Genomic DNA, 15,663 nt, shown 5'->3' with positions numbered 1-15,663 from the left:
CTGTACAAAAGAAAATTATGTAACCAAAACGTGTGTACCCCCGTAAAATTCTGAAATTAAAAAAACAAGGGATTTTTATGTTTGTCAGTAAATCTCAGAAATCACTCCAAGTCATATTAAAGGGAGTATGTACTCAGTAAGGCATATATATCAAATGTTTTCTTCAACTGGAAAATGGGCAAGTTGGGAAGAGATCATTTCTCTGCTATATCCTGTATAAGGTAAAAAACACAGTATCCCGACCCCAAAAAAGATAAAGAGAGAAAAAGGAAGGAAACACTGACAGACAAATTGAATCAGAAAACTAATTTAGGTCATAGTGAGGTTCATAAGATTCCTAACTCCAATTTAAATTTCTCTTATACTTTTATCTGCATTCCTCACAAGTAACTATCATAAGATTGGGACTGTCACATGTGTTCTTATAATCATAGCTCACAGGCACCATATCTCAGCAACCTGCAGCTGAGCGGGAAAAAATGCCACATTTAAACAATGAACCATTCCAATGGGTGAGCTATAATTACAACTCATTCTCTACTAAGTCTCAATAGAATATTTATCTTTAAAAGAAAATGAAGCCATTTATCAAGATCTGTTCCATAACAAAGAGAACCAGAATGCTAGAGAATCTAAATATATATTAGCTCTCTCACCATGTAAGGACAAAAGGCATTTTCATGGGAAAGAGAAACCAGTATTTGGCAACTGTATATTGTTTGGTAATCATTGGCATCTCTTGCTGAAGGGGACTCTTTTTTTTTATCTTTTCTCTATATTAGATTTGGGCTATTGTACTCCTACTATTACAAGGTGCCAAATATGAAAACATATTGTGGTTTTCTGAGTGTTATCAGTGTTTCTAAACCAATTGGGGGGTTTTAAAAATAAAAACAAAGCATCTTTAACTCTGTATGAATCAAAACATTATGAATTCATGAATCTAAAATCACTGGGAACATTTTGCTGGTCTGATGTACATTATGCTTAACCAAAATGTCACAGTTTTATAAAAAGATAAAATAAGCTGGAAGTTTGTAGGTCTGAAATTCCACAAGTCCAGATCATATGTGTCATTCCTGCAGTCCAAGAACCACACATACTGAGATCCCATGTCTGTCAAGCAGATCGGTTTAGTTTAATGGGGATGGATGAAATATTTACAAGCATCTATATTTACAATACTTATTTCTGCAGATTACAGGCCAATATTTTTTTCTTCCATTCCTAGTCAATCTGAGTTTGTTTTCTTCATTGAAAAGTAAATCTGAAAATGGTTGCTTAGCTGCTTTAACACTCATACTCCATAATGGACATGGGCCACAGTGAAAGCAGGTAATAATGTATACAGGAGACCATTCTCAATGGAAGAGACTATTCCTGAGTTTACCGCTAAGACAACCCAGAAGAGAGGAACTAGCAACCAATTCAAAGTTGGGCACTGGGTAATGCTCATTTGCAAATAATCAGCTGACATGTGATGTTGGCAAAGGCTGTTCCAATTATAAAGTAAAATACTCTAAGATGTATCTCTAAAATATCTGAAGGCAACCAGAAGATCCATGCTGTAGACAAAATGAATAGCAAACATGGAGAAAAGAAGGGAACCATAGCTTCATAGGCTGAATCGTGTTTCAAGTTGTTATTTGTATGGCTTCCAGAAAAGTTTAATAAACTCATTGGAAGAGTCACACATAATGCACAACCAATAATCATTGCAATCCATAGGCCTCTATACAAGGATTAAACAGGAAATGTTCTTACCAGGCCTCAACTCCCACAACTGCAGTCACTATGTAGACAAAAGAAATAGCCACCTGGCTAATGTCATATCCCCACGGCAGGAAAAGAATCCCCATGTATACTTTTCCCAGTGGGACAGGATGAAAGAAAACAAAACTATGCATACCATATCAGTTGATCCTAGTCCAAAGATGCAATACACAGTTACAACAAAGTAAACACATGACCAACTATCCAGACCATGGTCAAAAAGTTCCCCTATGGGAGTACTGGCATTGGTTTTATGAGCTTAATTTCCATCCACACCATCTAGAGTGTAGGCTATAAAGTTGAGGATGCCCAATACAATCCAAACCCAATCAGGTATATGCTTGTGACCTGGTGCTGAAGCATAAAAGTCAGGATCAAAGTATGCCGTAAGTAGAAAATTGAATACAACCAGCAGAAAGCCAGAAAAAGTTATCAGATTGGGAACCAGCCAAGTAGGAAATACCTTTACTATAGTGTTACAAAATGGATGCATGATATAAAGAGAAAGTGGATTGGTATCTACAGCACTATACTTGCGTACTTATCAAAGCCAGCCAGCTGCTCTGGGCTCACATATTCATAATGATGAATTCACATATTCAGCCATGATGACCCGAAAACTAGGCGGCCACTTGGCAGCACTCTCCATGCTGAAGTGGTGAAACATGAGCATTACACGGAATGGGCCTATTTACTGTTTTTGACTATTACAAAAAATGTTGCTGAGAATGTTCTTATACATTTCTTTTGGTGCATATATAGAGACATTTCTATCATGCTTATATATCTGACCAGAGTTGCTGGGTAATATGATATGCTCTAAGATATACAGCCCATCAATATTCCAAAGTAGTTGTAACACTTTACACTCCCACCCCCAGTGTATTAGAGTTCCCACATTTCATATCCTTGCTGACTCTTATCTCCTTGTTTTTTTCTTAATTTTTGCATTTGTAATGGATATATAGTATTTTCACATGGTGATTTCAATTCACAATTAATAACTAATGAAATTGTGCACCTTTTTATTATCTCACTGATTATGTGGATATCCTGTTTCACCTTCTTACCAAAGCCACAAAAGGACACTACAAAAAAAGAAAACTACAGACCAATATCCATTGTGAACATAGGATGTTGGGCAGGTGGGAGGCGGGGAAGAGGGGATGGGTAAACCCACACCTAAGGAGTGCAGTGCATGCTGTCTGGGGGATGGTCATGCTTGTAGCTCTGACTCAGGCAGTGCAAAGGCAATTTATGTAACCAAAGCGTTTGTACCCTCATAGTACTCTGAAATTTAAAAATAAAATAAAATATAGAGTCTTCCAATCCATGGTCAACGTGTAATTCTCTTTTTATTTAAGTCTATGTTAATTTTTCTCAATGTTTTATAGTTTTTCTGTGTAGGGGTCTTACACATATTTTATTAATTTTAATCCTCAATATTTGATGATTTTTAAAACTAATGCAAATGGTATTTTTTATTTTATTTTCTGCTTGCTGCTAATATATAGAAATACAATTATTTTTTTATACTGACCTTATATCTGGCAAACTTGCAAATTTTACTTATTAATTCTAATAAGTTATTTTTAATACTTTTAAAATTTCCAAACACACAATTGTGTCACCTGTAAATATGAAGGATTTATTTCTTCCTTTCCAATCATTGTAAGATTCATTTCTTTCTTACCTTATTTGACTAGCTAGAATATTCAGCACAATGTTAATTAGAAATGGTAATGCAGATAACCAGGTCTCATTTCTGATCTTGAAAGGAAAGCTTTCAATATTTCACTGTTAATATGCCACATGTTCTTTTTAAAAATTCCCTTTATCAAATTAAGAAATTTTCCTTCTATTTCTAGTTTTCTAGGAGTTTTTTCATATGAATCAATGTTGCATTTTATCAAAGTCTTTTTTTGCTCTTATTGCAATGATCACATATTTTTTTCTGTCAGTGTGATGAATATATTATTGCTTTGTAAATGTTAAACCATTCTTTTGTTCCTAGAATAAATTCAACTTGGTTATGATGTATTATCTTTATAAATCCCTGGATTCATTTTGCTAATATTTTGTGTAGGATTCTTGCAACTATATTTACAAGTGATATTAGCCTATGGTTTTTCCTTTCTTATAATGTCCTTCACAGATTTTAGTAACAAGGTTATAATAGCCTCATAAAACATGTAGAGAAATGTATTGCTTTCTCTTTTTTCAGTTTCTGGAAGACTTCATGTAAGATTGGTGTTATTTTTTTTTCCTTAAATATTAGGGAGAGTTCACCATGAAACCATCTGGATCTAGAATTTTATTTGTAGGAAGGTATTTACTATGGAATCAATTTAATTAATGTGTATATTATTTAAATTTTGCATATCTTCTTGAAATCAGTTTTGGTAAGTTGTGTTTTTCAAGTAATTTGTGTGTATTTATGCAAATTATCAAATTTGTTATTCGTAAATCTTCTTTTCAATATCTATAGATTCTGCACTATATCCTTTTCCATCATTGATACTTATAATTTATGCCTTCTCTTTATTTCCATCATCAGTATTGGTATGGATTTATTGATTTGATTGGTCTTTTCAAAGAACCAACTTTTGGCTTAGTTGATCTTTTCTATTGTCTGTTTTCTATTCCTTTGGTTTCTGTTCTTATTTTTTCCCTCTTCCTTTCTTGGAGTTTAATTTGTTATTTATTTAACCTTCTTGAGGTGAGTATTTACATCATTGATTTTTAGCCTTTCTACTTTTCTAATATATACATATAAGGCTTTAAAATTCTCTCTAAGCACTGCTTCAGATGCATTGGACAAGTTGTGGTGTCATATTTTTATTATAATTCAACCCAAAATATTTTATAATTTCCATTTTCAGTCTTTCTTTGATTCTTGGGTTATTTAGAAACATATTGCATAATTTTCTAATATTTAGGGATATCTATTATCTTTTTTATTGATTTCTAGTTTAATTTTGCTGTAGTCAGAGAACATATTCTATGGTTTCAGCCCATCGAAATTTGTTGAGACTTGCTTTGTGGCCATGCATATGGTCAATTTGCATAAATACCTCATGCACACTTGAAAAATTTGTATTCTACATTTATTGTATGCAATGTTCTAAGTATGTTAGGACATGCTTGTTAGTCTTGATATGCATTCTTCTATATCCACACTTTTTTTTGTCTCCTTATTTTATCAGTTACTGAAGGAGATGTGCTAAAATCCCCAGCCATGTTTGCAGATTTATCTATTGATATTTAGAGTTGTCAGTTTTTATTTTATGTATTTTGGAGCTAGTTTATATGTGCAAACCAATTAAGGTTTTTAAAAAACTTGTTTTTTACAGTTTCATAGGTCAGAAGTCCAATAAATGTCTTACTGGGCTAAAATGAAGGTGTCAGCAGAGATGACTTCTTTTCTGGAAGCTCTAGGGGAAAGTCTGGTTTTTTGCTCATTGAGGTTGTTGACAGAATTCAGTTCCTTGCATTTGTAAGACTGAAGTCCCAGTTTTCTTGCTGGCTATAAACTAATGACCATTTCTAGCTCCTAGAGGCCACGTGCATTCCTTGGCTCGTGAGACCCTTCTTCAATCTTTAAAGCCAGCAATGGTTGATTGAGTCCTTCTCATGCCACATCTTTCCCTAACCAATACTGCTACCTTCATCATCCACGTTTAAAGGTCCACCTAGATAATCCAGGATAATCTCCTTATTTTAAGTCATCTCATTAACAACCTTAAATTCCATCTACAATGTTAAATCCCTTTGCCATGTAAAATAACATACTCACAGGTTCTGTGAATTAGGATGAGAACATCTTCTGCATGTCAGTCATTATGCTGCTTCAGATTTATATGGCCTTTTGACTATGTGGCTTGTAGCTTCCTTCAGTTTGTGGAAAATCCTTAGGAAGAATTTCTTTAAATATTGGTTTTGCACTCTTTTTCTCTTCTTCTCTTCTCGGGCTCCAATTACATATATGTTATACCTTTTCATCATGTTACCTACATTTCTTATTCTCTTTTCTATATCCTCCAATTTTTTTCTCTCTGGATTTAGTCTAAATATTGTCTACTGACCTGTTATCCTGTCCACTAATCCTCTCTTCTGATCTGTTTAATCTTTGTTAAATTTACCTTTTGAATTATTTTTTAAGCATAAGAGAATTCCTTTATATTCAAAAATCCAGAAACCACAAAAGAAAATAATTGACATATTCAACCACATAAAAGGTTGGGTTTTTTCCCCTTGGAAATCAACCTTTCATTTTCCATTTTCTTTCATAATCATTGTCCATAATACTACATTTTACATAGCTGTACCCTTATGGTAGAAGTAATTTAATATTTTGCTTTTTAGGTTTAATATTTATTTTATAAGCATGCCTTCATTTGGTTAATTAGTATTCATAAATTTCATTCTAACCTCACATACTATCCTTTTTTTGCTTTTGCATCAGTTTATTTTTTTATTCCAAAATATTAAGGGGGTACAAATGTTTTTGTTACATGATAGCTTTTACAATGCTTAAGTAAGGACTATAAGTGTGCCTATCACCCACATAGGGTTCATTGTACCCATTAGGTAGGTTTTTCCCCTTCCTCTCCTCCCCCTTCCCCTTCTTGATTTCAACGGACTTTTCTCTCTGTGCCCATAAATTAGTTCCAAATTATTAGAGAGTACATATAATGTTTGTTTTTCCATTCTTGAGATATTTCACTTAGGATAATTGTTTCCAGTTTTGTCCAAATTGCTGCAAAAGACATTAATTCATTTTTTATGGCTGAGTAGTACTCCATGGTATACATATAACACATTTTATTAATCCACTCATGAATAGGTGGGCACTTGGGTTGATTCCACATCTTTGCAATTATTAATTGTGTTGTAATAAACATTTGAGTGCGGGTGTCTTTTTGATAAAAATAACTTCTTTTCCTTTGGATATATGCCTATTAGTGGGATTGCTGGATTGAATGGTAGGTCTACTTTTAGTTTTCTGAGACATCTCCATACTGTTTTCCATGGAGGTTGTATTAGTATGCAGCCCTGCCAACAGTGTATAAGCATTCCTTTCTATCTGCATCCATAGCAGCATCTTTTTTTTTTTTTTGACTTTTTAATAATGGGCATTCTGACAGGGGTAAGATGGTATCTCATTATGGTTTTAATTTGCATTTCCCTGATGATTAGTGACATTGAGCATTTTTTCATATGTTTGTTGGCCATTTGTCTAGCTTCTTTGGAAAAGCTTCTGTTCATGTCATTTGCCCACTTATTAATGGGGTTGCTTATTTGTTTTCTTTCCGATTTGTTTGAGTTCTTTGTAGATTCTGGATATAAGCCCTTTGTTGTACGTATAGTTTGTGAATATTTTCTTCCATTCTGTAGGTTGTCTGTTCACTCTGTTGATTATGCCCTTTGCTGTGAAGAAGCCTTTTAATTTAATCAGGTCCCATTTATTTATTTATTTATTTATTTATTGTTACTGTAATTGCCTTTGGTGTCTTAGTCATAGATTCCTTGCCTAGGCTGATATCTAGAAGATTTTTAACTACATTTTCTTCTAGAATTTTTATGGTCTCATGCCTTACATTTAAGTCTTTTATCCATCTTGAATTAATTTGTGTATATGGTGAGATATAGGGATGCTGTTTCATTTTCTACATGTGGCTATCCAATTTTCCCAGCACCATTGTTGAAAAGGGCTTCTTTCCCCCAATATATGTTGTTGTGTGCTTTGTTGAAGATCAGTCAGTTGTAGGTAGATAGTTTTATATCTGAGTTCTATGTTCTGTTCCATTGGTCTCTTTTTCTATTTTTGTAGCAGTAACATCCTCTTTTGTTTACTATAGTGTTGTAGTATAGTTTTAAGTCTGGTAATGTGATGCCTCCAGATTTGTTCTTTTTGATTAAGATTGCATTGGCTATTCCAGGTCTTTTTTGGTTCCAAATAGCGTGTAGAATTATTTTTTTCTAGATCCATGAAATATAACATTGGTATATTGATAGGGATTAAATTGAATCTGTAAATCACTTTGGGGAGTATGAACATATTAACAATGTTGATTCTACTGATCCATGAACATGATATGTTTTCCATTTGTTTGTGTCCTCTGTGATTTCTTTCATCAGCATTTCAGAGAGATCTTTCACCTCCTTGGTTAAGTATATTCCTAAGTGTTTTATTTTCTTCATAGCTATTGTGAAGGGTATTGAATCTTTGATTTGACTCTCAGTTTACTGTTATCAATGTATAGAAATGCTACTGATTTGTGTACATTGATTTTGTAACCTGAGACTTTGCTAAATTTATTTATCACTTCCAGGAGTCTCTTGGTGGAGTGTTTGGGATTTTCTAGATATCAGATCATATCATCAGTGAAAAGTGATAGTTTGACCTCCTATTTCCCAATTTGGATACCCCTTATTTCTTCTCTTGTCTGATTGCTCTGGCTAGGACTTCCAGTACTATGTTGAATAGAAGTGGTGCCAGTGGTCACCCTTGTCTTGTTCCAGTTCTTAGGGAGAATTCTTTCAACTTTTACCCATTCAGTATGATGTTGGCTGTGGGTTTGTCATATATGGTTTTTATAATTTTGAGATTTGTTCCTTCTATGCCTAGTTTGTTGAGGGTTTTTAACATGAAACGATGCTGGATTTTGTCAAATGCTTTTTCTGCATCTATTGAGATGATCATATGGTCTTTGATTTTGCTTCTGTTTATGTGGTAAATCACATTTATTGATTTGTATATGTTGAACCATCCTTGCATCCCTGGGATGAAGCCCCCTTCATCATGGTGGATTATTTTTTTGATGTCCTGTTCAATTCCATTTGCTAGTATTTTATTGAGGATTTTTACATTTGTATTCATAAGGGATATTGGTCTATAGTTTCTTTTTTGGTTGTATTCTTTCCTTGCTTTGGTATCAAGGTGATACTGGCTTCGTAGAATGAGTGGGGAGGATTCACTCCTTCTTGGTGTTATGGAATAATTTCTGCAGTATGGGTACCAGCTCTTCTTTGTAGGTCTGGTAGAATTCTGCTGTGAATCTATTCCAGGGCTTTTGTTTGTTGGGAGATTTTTGTATTATTGCTTTGATCTTGCTGCTCATTATTGGGGTGTTGGTCTGTTCAGAAGATCTATTTCTTCCTGATTGAGTCTTGGGAGGTTGTGTGCTTCCAGGAATTTGTCCATTTCCTCTACGTTTCCTAGTTTATGTGCATAGGGATATTCATAGTATTCACAGATGATATTTTGTGTTTCTGTGGTATCAGTTGTAACATCTCCTTTTTCATTTCTGATTTAGCTTATTTAGGGCCTTTCTCTTCTAATCCTGGTTAATCTAGCAAGAGGTCTATCAATTTTATTTATCTTTTCAAAGAACCAACTTTTTGTTTTGTTGATCCTTGTCTTTGCTCTGACCTTAGTTGTTTCTTTTCTTCTGCTGGCTTTGGGTTTGGTTTTCTCTTTTTCTAGTTCCTTGAGATGTTACATTAGGTTCTTAATTTGTGATTGTCTGTCTTTTTGATGTAGGCATTTAAACCTACAAATGTTCCCCTTAGGACTGCTTTTGCTGAATCCCATATATTTTGATAGTTTGTGTCCCATTTGTCATTCAGTTCAAGGAATCTCTTGATTTCCACCTTAATTTCATTATTGACCCAATAATCATTCAGCAGTAGGTTGTTTAATTTCCATGACTTTGTGTAGATCTGAGTGTTTCTTTTGGAATTGATTTCTAGTTTTATTCCACTGTGGTCTAAGAAGATACATGGTATGACTTCAACTTTTTTGAATTTGTTGAAACATGTTTTGTGGCCTAAGATATGGTCAATCTTAGAGAATATCCCATGTGTTAATGGGAATGTATATTCAGTAGTTTTGGGGTAGAATGTTTTGTAAATGTCTTTTAGGTCCATTTTATCAAGAGCCCATTTAAGTCCAGTGTTTATTTATTTTCTGCTTTGATGATCTGCCCAGCTGTCAGTGGGGAGTTGAAGTCACCAGCAATTGTGATGCTACTGTTTATCTCTTTAGTTAGATCTAGTAGAATTTGGTTCATGAATCTGGGAGCTCCTGTGTTAGATGCATATATATTTAGGATTATTATGTCTTCTTGTTGAATTTTTCCCTTTACCATAATGACCATCTTTTTCTTCCTTTACCATTGTTGATTTAAAGTAAGTTTTATCTGATGTAAGAATGGCTACATCTGCTCTATTTTGGTTTCCATTTGCATGGAATATTTTTTCCATCCCTTTACCTTGAGTCTGTGTGAGTCCTTGTAGGTTAGATGTGTTTCCTGGAAACAGCAACACTTGAGTTTTATTTTTCCATTCTTTCAGCCAGCCTATGTCTTTTAGTGGGGCATTCAGACCGTTAATGTTGAGTGATGAAATTGAAATGTAGGATGCTGTTCTGTTCATCGTGATGGGTATACCTTATTGCTTTGTTTTCCCTCTTGTGCTATTGTTTTGTATGAGCTCTGAGCTTTAGCTTTTGGGTGACTTTACTCCGGTGGTTGTCTATTGTGCTGATCCATGTATAATGAAGTTCTGAGTATTTCGTGCAAGGCAGTTCTGGTCATGACAAATTCCCACAGTGTTTGCTTGTCTGGAAAAGTCTTTATTTCTCCTTCCTATATGAAACTTAGTTTTGTAGTATACAAAATTCTATGTTGTCAATCGTTTTGTTTAAGAAGACTGAAGATGGGGCCCCAATCCCTTCTAGCTTATAAGGTCTCCACTGAAAAGTCTGTAGTTAGCCTGATGGGTTTTCCTTTGTAAATGAGGTGATGTTTTCACCTCGTGGCTTGCAGGAATTCCTCCTTCATGTTGATTTTGACAGTCTAATGACTATATGTCTTGAGATTCCCTCTGCGCAATGAATCTCTCAGGTATTTGTTGAGTTCTTGTATCTGGATATCTAAATCTCTAGCAAGACTAGGAAAGTTTTCCTCAATTATTCCCTCATATAGGTTTTCCAGACCTGTTCTTTTTCTTCTTCACCCTCAGGGAAGCCTATGATTCTTATATTTAGCCATTTTACATAATCCCATATTTCTCACAGTCTTTGTTCATTCCTCTTGATTCTTTGTTCTTATTTATGACTGACTAGATTAATTCAAAAGAGTTGTCTTCAAGCTCTGAAATTCTTTCTTCTGCCTGGTCTAATCTATTCTTAAAGCTCTCCACTGTGTTTTGCATTTCCTTAAATGAATTTTTCATTTCCAGAAGTTCTGTTTGATTTTTTGTAATAATTCAATTTCCTTAGTAAATTTTTCATTCATTTCCTGCATTGTGTTTGTGGTTTCTTTGTGTTGAGTTTCTATTTTCTCTTGTATTTCATTGAGTTTCCTTATAATCCATATTTGGAATTCTCTATCTTTCATTTAAATACTTTCATTTTTGTTGGAATCCATTGCTGAAGAGCTGGGGGTATCCTTTCACTCTGATTTTTCATATTCCTGGAGTTCTTGTGCAGATTCCTTCTCATCTAGAACAGCTGTCTCTTCTTGTTTTGGGATTTTCTTCTGTTTTGATGGGGCTTTTTTACCCCTCACTCTTACAAGTGTGTCTATACCATATGTTGGGTACGGACCTTTGGATTTTTGCTTCTGGATCCCTTGATGGAAGTCTAGGTTTTGGATAGGTACCTTGGTTATAGATCTCTTTCGTGTAGTGTTCTTCTTAGTTGCTAGTTATTTGTAGGCTGTAGTGGTGGTGTACTATGTATGTGGGCAGATTCCCTGTCTCTTGTTGATGAGGGAAGATTGAGGTCTTTGAATTCCTTTCTCTTTCCCCAGCCCTGTGGTTTTCTTAACAATGTGAATTATATTGGGGGAATGCCTAGTTTATTCTCTGAGATGGTAAGTTGTGCTTTTGGATAAGAATCAGCCATGCCCTGTATGATTGATGTAAAGTAGAAAAGTTGTCATCCCTGCCAGTAGGTTGTGCTTGCCAGAAGAAAACAGCTGCAGTGTTGTTTTGGGGACCTGTGACTGGCTCTAACCCGTCTGTAGAAGCACTCAAATGCCCCAGGTGGTGGGTGGGGACCTGGAGCTCCAGGGGGACTCCTTATTCTCCACCACTGTAGAGGTGGGTAGTGGATTGAGGCTGGGTGGGGCTAGGGCTGGTGAGCCTGCCTTCAGTCTCCACAAAGGGAGGGAAAAGAGCTGTCTCAGCAGGGGTTGAAGGTCCACTCCCAGGCCACTGATGACAGCCACCAGGGAAGGGCTGAATTGGCCCTACCAAGCCAGAAAGTCTGCTCATTTGGGAGGGGCCGTTTGAGATTCATGGTCTGGCTGTCAGGAGTGGGTTTCACTCTTCTCCCTCCTCCCCTGTCCTGTGGTCTTCTGGCATCTGGCCACAGGCAGGAGCTCAAACTAGCTGAGGTCACCAGCAATGGTGCTGTGGGCTGGGAGCTTCCCTGTCCAGGATTCTGCCCAGGGCCAGTGTGGGGCTTTCCTGTGGGGGGAGGGGTGCTCCACAAGTACGCTGCAGCTGGGACCCGCACTACACTCTCCTCTCAGTTCTGCCCCCACAGGCTCCCTCACCTACCAAGATTAGTTCACGGACCTCCTCTCCATGACCCCAAACAACACAATCCAGTCCGGGGGTATGGAATCTGGCCTGTGTGGCTGTCCCTGAGTCCCTGAAGTTCAATCCCTGACTGTGCCGGGAAGAAACATTCTGGTCCTGAGTTTCCCATGTAGTGCTCAAGCAGGTTTGATGTCCCTCCACTTTGGGGTATGCCCTACTCTCCTGGAGCAGCCAGGTAAGCAGCACCCAGGAGCATCAGCATGCTGTGAGCTCACAGTCCAGGCACCCTTTGGTCCACTGCAGGTCTTTAAGGGGAAAGATATGAGCCCCACTCTCTATGGGAGCTTTGATGTAGATGACATGGCAACAGAGGGGAAGCAGCCTCTCCTTATAGTCTCAGCTCAATCATCCCTTGGGGCACCCATGCCTCTTAGAAGTGGTGGGTAGGGAAGGGGATAGGGAGTAAAAGAGTCTGAATGGAGGAGAGCTGGCACTCTGGTCATCTCTGTCCTTCTCCCCAGAAGGAAGTACGCCCAGAATATCCAGGCTCTGGAATCACACAGATCCCTCTGTGGCTCCTGCAATCTGGGATGGAGTTGAAAAATGTTTGTGTGAGTACGAGTGACATGAAAACTGAAGGGCATTGTATGGGGGAAGGGCATGCCTCTAATCCTGGCTTGGGTGAGGCAAAATCATAACATGTAACCAAAATGTCTGTACCCCTATAACCTCCTGAAATAAAAAGAAAAAAAAAGAATGAATTCGTTGAATGAGAAGCCGTATTTGGAATTGTCAGCTCTTAAGGAAAAGAAAGAATGTAATTTAATGTTATGATAAAATAAACAACAGACTTCAGTCGAATGCATGGGAAATGTACAATAGGAAATAACAACATAACACAACATAAGTTGTGCAATTTAATGTTTGACTATTTAACTTTTTTCAGCATGTAACTGTCTTGACTCACAGATTAGCTTTGGTTGCATATAATTCCTTAATATCAGTTAATACAAATTCCACTCTTTTTGAATCAGTTGAAAAATAAAAACAAAATAACAAGCCTCAAAAAAAAAAAAAAAGAAAGAAAGAAAACTGAGGGGCTAAAGCTCCTTGGGGGAGGACAAAGGAACGCAATGTGTGGAGAAGCAATATGGTGCCCGCCATCTCAGCTTGGGTCTGTGGTGATGGGAAGCAAACTGAGGGGTCTAGCAGCCTGTTGCTTTGTCCTCAAGAAGCTCCCAGGTCACCGGTGGTGGAGGGAGCTTTTGGGCTCATGAGAGTAGAAAAGCCCCCCAGCCACTCAGGAGCCTGCTGACTTCCAGAGGTACGAGGGAAGGAGAAACAAAACCCCCATCTACCCTTTCTGCCAGGCTCCAAGCCTCTTGGGGCTTGATCTCTGCCAGTATCTTGCTCCTTCTTGTTCTGCTCCACAACTTCTTCCCGTGAAATGTCTTGTATATTCTGGCACTTTTCCCTCAGAATTGCAGCTGATGTATGCTTTTTTTCATCTAAAACTTTTTCTTCTTTCTGAGATGATCCGGCAATTGATGTCTCTAATCAGCCGTCTTCCTCTCTTATCTATTGAATTCTTAATTTCAATTATTTTATTATTTATTCTTGAATTTTCATTTGATTCTATTTTATAATTTCTATATCTCTGGTAAAAATTCTCCATTCTTTTATTTTATTGAGCATTTTAATTATAGTCACATTGAAGGCCATATCTGATAACTCCAATTTCTCAGTCACCTGTACATCTGTTTATATTGTTTGTCTCATTTTTGGTCATTTGGTCCTGTTTCTTGCATGCCTGACTACTTTTTACTGAATGCTGGGCATTGTGTATGGAAAATTGTAGTAGCTCTGGATGATGCTATCTTCCTCAAAAGAAGATAAAACATTTTTTTCTAAACAACAGACACAGTGGGGATAGATCAACTTGATGCAGTTGAGGCCAGTCTATTGCCAGTTTACCCTTACTCATAAGGGATAACCCTTTCTGGGGCTCACCTAAAAAAACCTAAGTTGTTTACTAGGCTTCTGCCTCCTTAGATGTTTTTTAACTCTTATTTTTGCCTTCCCAGCACGATGAGATTGCTGGATCTCTTTAGCCTTGCAGCATTTTAGCAGTCCTCAATGCTTGATTTCTTTGCCTCTCACTCTGAACAGGCACAGGTTAAAAGTTAGCTAATGCCTCAAGGAGAAATTTCATTCAGAATGTTGATCACACTTCTCTGTAGCACTGTATTAATCAGTTCAAGCTGCTATGACAAACTACCATCGACTAGGTGGCTTAAATAACAGAAATTTTCCAGGCACCGTGGCTCGCACCTGTAATCACAGCTATTTGGGATGCTGAGGTGGGAGGATCACTTGAGCCCAGGAGTTTGAGGCTGCAGTGAGCTATGATTGTGCCACTGCACTCCAGCCTGGGCAACAGAGTGAGGCCTTGTCTCTAAAAACAAACAAACAAACCCTTAAATTTATTTCTCAGAGTTCTGGAGGCTGGGAAGTTCACAGTCAACCAGTATGCTCAGGTTCTAGTGGAAGCCCTCTTCCCTGTTTACAGACAGCTGTCTTCTTGTATCCCCTCACACGGTGGAGAGAGAGAGCACAACTCTCTTATATCTCTTCTTATAAGGTCACTAATCCTATTCATGAGGGTTCTGCCCTCATGACCTGCCAAAATCCCTGCCTCCTAATACTATCTCTTTGGGTGTTTGGATTTCAACATATGAATTTTGGGCAGACATAAATATTCAGTCCATAACAATCTCTCTTTTCTTCAGGGAACTTTGCCATTCAAGTCCCAGCCACTTGGTAGTTGTGACCTTCAATTTTGGTCTTGCCAGCCCAGTAAGAGTGCTACATTCTCTAATTGCTGCTTTTTGTTTGGCCTTTATGGCAAACATTCTGTGAATTAGTCAATTGAGGGAGAAAACAGCAACTAATACAAGACTCATCTCAGTGTTTCACCCTTGACTATGATTTGTCCTGTCACATCCTAGCTGCCTTTGTTGGTCTCTAATATCTTCAAACAGCTTTTAAAAATATTTGTCAAGGCTGGGCGCGGTGGCTCACGCCTGTAATCCTAGCACTCTGGGAGGCCGAGGTGGGCGGATCGTTTGAGCTCAGGAGTTCGAGACCAGCCTGAGCAAGAGCGAGACCCCATCTCTACTAAAAATAGAAAGAAATTATATGGACAGCTAAAAATATATATAGAAAAATTAGCCGGGCATGGTGGTGCATGCCTGTAGTCCCAGCTACTCGGGAGGCTGAGACAGGAGGATCCCTTGAGCTCAGGAGTTTGAGGTTGCTGTGAGCTAGGCTGACGCC

General features: G+C 37.3%; 1 pseudogene; it reads right to left on the bottom strand.

The window, feature by feature from the left end:
- Positions 1-1,519: 1,519 nt before the first annotated feature.
- LOC138378920 (ethanolaminephosphotransferase 1 pseudogene) lies at positions 1,520-2,364 on the bottom strand (annotated as a pseudogene).
- Between the last annotated feature and the right edge of the window lie 13,299 nt (positions 2,365-15,663).

Source organism: Eulemur rufifrons, chromosome 30 (genome assembly GCF_041146395.1).
Source record: "Eulemur rufifrons isolate Redbay chromosome 30, OSU_ERuf_1, whole genome shotgun sequence".
Classification (NCBI taxonomy): Eukaryota; Metazoa; Chordata; class Mammalia; order Primates; family Lemuridae; genus Eulemur; species Eulemur rufifrons.
The sequence above is the reverse complement of the archived record's forward strand: the minus strand, read 5'-3'. Positions and strand labels throughout refer to the sequence as shown.